The following is a 4,497-nucleotide window of genomic DNA, read 5'->3' as shown; positions in this document are numbered from 1 at the left end:
ACCATACACTATCGTCGATGTGACTGTGCAAAAGAGATTGAACAAGTCTTGTTGTGATTGCGGTGCGTACGCACTCAAATACTTTGAATGCCATCTGCTTGGTCTCGACATCAACTTAGTGAATGACGAAATAATTCAAGGTTGCAGACAGAAGATTGGCGTGGAATTATGGGAGGCTACAAACGATCCTGTTTATGCTGAGGTTATGAAAACCTATGTGCCTTCACCATGGGAGAGGTCTCAGGTCTTCGATCTGGAAGAAGACTAATAGTGTCTAACTAGTGCTTTGGTTTTTTTTTTGAATTATGAGGCAAAACTCTAGGTTTTTTTGCTTTTATGAAACATTTGATAACTCTAACTTTGCTTTTCTATGAAGTATTTTTTTTTAGGAAAAATATGGTAGCCCTTAAAATACCCTAAACATATCCTAAAATTATTTGGAAACCATTACCCTAAACATACCCTAAATTTAGTAAACCTTATAATACCCTAAACATACCCTAAAGTTATTTGGAAACCATTATCCCTAAATATACCCTAAATTTAGTAACCCTTATAATACCCTAAACATACCCTAAAGTTATTTGGAAACCATTATCCCTAAACAGACCCTTAAGTGTTTTGAAAACATTACCCCTAAACACCTAACAAAAGCCAAAATAAAACCTAAACATACCCTGATCTATTCACTTATTATGTAGATTGATCACTTAAATAATTAATTATATAAAATTATCAATAATTTTCGAAAATTATCTCCTTCTTTGATCCATGTTTTAACACTTGTTTAGAGGATTCAAAGTTAAACTACAAACGATCTGGAAGTGTGATATACTCGAAAATTTTGTTTTTTTTCTGATATACCTTAGGTATAGTACACATTATAGGTGTATGAAACGGCGCCGTTTTGTCTAATTTTTTGACCTACTCTCTTTTCTTCCTCATTCTTCTTCGACAGAGAAATATACAGCGGCGAAAAATATGGAGAACGACTCAATCATGAGTTCGATCAATTATTCTTCCAATTCAACAGCTCGAGTAGCCAAAGACCGCGGAATTCCCACACAATGAAGTTTTGACAAACTCTGCTCGATTTATGTCAGGATCTTCCTCATCATCAACATTACTTGAATCACACGGCTCCTTATTCAAATCGATATTGACGCGTTCCTTTTGATTTACACCACTACTAGAGAACGTGACACACAAGGTTGTAGACGAACCCTTCTTCGCATAGGCCACAAAGTTAGATACTTGTCGAACATTGCTGATTATTATGGGAGGATTCCCTCTTTGATCCACCATCTCATAGCTGAACTCTGCATTAACGGAATCAAGTTCCACGCCATAATCCTCACACACCATGATCTTGAGGTGCTCCAACAAAGTAGTAGTCTCTAATGGTATCATTCGACCACGCCTTTTTTTGTCTACCATGAAACTCCACTGGTCGCTGCAACTACACATCCATTCACCAGATTTAACATAGATTAGAACCATGTTGTAATGATGGAGAGAAGAGAGAAGAGAATGGAATAGGGAGGAAGAAGAATAGAAGATGGAATAGTCGCTGAAGAGATCGTGGGAGGAGGAGAATATCGTGGAGAAAAATATTCTCCAAGATATCTGGGGATAGATTTAGGAAACATCTATAACCGAATATGGAAGTTTCCATATTTTTCGGATTTGCCTAGAAAACGTATCATACCTAAGCCTTAACACTGTACAAAACGTGGGAGACATATTCTATCTAAGACGTCACATAAGTTAAAAGGTACATGACCTTAATTTCACAAAAAGTACGTAAGGTATATCATAGAGTTGTGGTTATTTATCGTTATATAACCTTAGGTATAGTGAAGAGATCTAGCTAGATTGAAACGTCACAAAATGTACCTAAGATATATATGACAAGGAAACCTACATAACGTTTTATACCAAGGATATATCGATGTATAAAACTTATATTACGATTTCTAGGTAAAATAGATCACCAGAATGTGTATTCTAACCTGGGTTAGAAAGTAAAATAAAATATGATTCCAATTTTTTTTTTTAAACTTTAAATATATAAATTGTCATACTTATGTTTCCAATAGTTTTCATATTTTTGTATATTTTTTTATTTAAGTTTACTATTTTTCTCATCAACCAAGGGTAAAATAAGTCCAAAATTGCCAAAAGTATGAAAAGTCTTAAAGTGACAAACAAAAAAATAATATGTCTCTTTTTTCCAATTCTCCCTTTAAAAAACTAAGGGGGGTGTATTGAACCAAAAGTTTTAGGAGATTGTGAGATTTAATTAAAATCCTCTGTTATTCAAGTAGTGATTTTGATTTTTCTTTTCAAATCCTATGTTATTCAACATGGAATTTGTGTAAGGTTATTAAACATCATTTGAAATCCCCTGTTATTCAATTAACAACTTATAAAAGCTATCCCAAATCTAGTGTTATTGAAAGCTAAACAGTATTTAGAGAAAAGAGGATTTGAGAATATTTTACGTCATTCTTTAGTCAAAAACAACACCCACAGAATAACATCTCTACAGATGTTATTTGAGAGAACTGAAAGAAAAAAAACATTGCCTTTCCGTAAAAAAAACTCCTTCATCACACGCATATTGTCGAGTAAGCCTCCATGGAGAACGGACAAAGAGAGCGAGGGTGAGTTCATGGATCTCGTCTGTTTTATCACTTATGTGAAGCTTTCACCATGGTTTGCTGTAGAATTGTTGATCGGTTCGAGCTGCCACACAATGAATCGCTTTGAGCTGCTTTCTTATCAAAAGCTCATTGATAAGAACCAGGTCTTGCGAGTTTGGTCTTTATCTTTCCATCGCATCTCTCTCGTTTTTGCCTCTCAATGTAATATAGATGGATTTGACAAGTTGAATTAGTGATAAATTGATGAACTTTATGGCTCTTCAATTTCATTACATCTGAAGATTTACAAAACATGGGTACTAACAAGGATTTTGTTTCTTGTTTTTACTTTGATCGATCACTTTTCATGCTAGGGAGATTCTGTGGAGGCCACATCTATTTTTTAATCGCTTGTATCCTAATGTGGTAGTGAGGGTTAGTATAGAAACCTTGGAGTTGATTAGGATTCATTTGAAGGTTGATCTAAGGTGTAAATTTTGTGTTTTCATGCATAAGCTAAGTTGTTCTGTTTTGCTTTTTTTTTTTGTTCAGAAAATCTGAATCGGAAGAAAATGATAGAATTCTTGGTGTACTTTTCGAGCCATTCATAGCTCACTTGACACAGAAAGTTCTTAAGCTTTTTGCTGTATCTACTCCACTCACATTACTCGGAACTGACCCTGCTTTTGCGTTTTTTCAAATTCCATAGTCATTGGTTACTTCTCTTGGAGACTTTGGAGACGACATAACTTAGGTTTTGCTTCGGTTAGATCCTTTCGCATTGAACCGAGAACTATGTGTTCTTCAATACCAGTCCTTTTAATATATTTACGTTTTGCTCTGTATATGTCTCTCGCTGCAGGCCTTTTTGCTTATCTTTTTCTCTGAACCTGGAGACAAGACTTTCTTCAGTGCGGTAAAACCTTGAGCTTGATATTTTTATTTTATGAGTTAGAAACTCCATGTTATCAGACAGGTTATTGACTGTCAAAAGGTTTCATGAGTTTGTTTAGACTCTTTTAGCAGCAAGGAATAACGCTGCTACTGTTTTCGCTGGGACTTTTGGTACTCTTGGGTATGCTTTCTCTCTCAAACAGAGGCGCGCGTTACGTCATGTCTGAAACAAATAATTGGTGGTGATTTTGCATGATAATGACGATAACATGGCGGTGGATGTATCCACAGTAATGCCAGGATAGAAGCCATCATTGAACATACATTTGCTGGTTCGTTTGTCCTGACGAGGAGAAGGCATTCACTGGCCTCTCCATCTCCAAAATATTGCGGCTAGTAACTATTGTTTTCTTTTGACTCCTTTAGTAGATTAAAATTTGACATATGTACATGTTGTACATTAGTGTCCATGTTCGTAATATATTTCAATATATGTTAATGGCCAAGTTTGATTCTTTATGCATATTCATAGTGATTAGGTAGATAAACACGTAAGAAAAAAAGTATTGATCAGACCAAAACTAGTATTTGTTGTTTCAAATCACCTAAATAACTTTAAAATCTATACAAGATATCTTATCAAATCACCTAAAGATTTTTGTTTGTATTTTTAAATTTCATCAAAATCACCCAAATAACTTCAAAACTTACCTAAATCCCATTAAAATTAAAACACCTTAAAAGCTTCTAAAACCTTTGGTTCAATACACCCCCCTTACCAACTTTATATTTGACATACCAAAACATGTTCTACACGATAATGTAGCACGCGACAATGTTCTATACAACACACTATATATTTTGTAATTGAGTTAAGCCATACATTATACATTTTAGATTAGATTCTACCACCATCTAAACTATTAAAAGTGAAGTACAAATAGTACTTAACCCTTAG

General features: G+C 34.5%; 1 long non-coding RNA gene across 1 annotated transcript; it reads left to right on the top strand.

The window, feature by feature from the left end:
* The first annotated feature begins 2,555 nt into the window (after window positions 1-2,555).
* Window positions 2,556-4,020, top strand: LOC130499636 (uncharacterized). The gene is made up of 4 exons (XR_008938527.1): window positions 2,556-2,809; window positions 3,198-3,410; window positions 3,508-3,561; window positions 3,659-4,020. It is a non-coding gene; the product is annotated as an uncharacterized LOC130499636 (long non-coding RNA).
* Window positions 4,021-4,497: the final 477 nt, after the last annotated feature.

The sequence above is a fragment of the Raphanus sativus genome, chromosome 9 (genome assembly GCF_000801105.2).
Source record: "Raphanus sativus cultivar WK10039 chromosome 9, ASM80110v3, whole genome shotgun sequence".
NCBI classification, from domain to species: Eukaryota; Viridiplantae; Streptophyta; class Magnoliopsida; order Brassicales; family Brassicaceae; genus Raphanus; species Raphanus sativus.
This window is presented reverse-complemented; position numbering and strand designations above follow the sequence as displayed.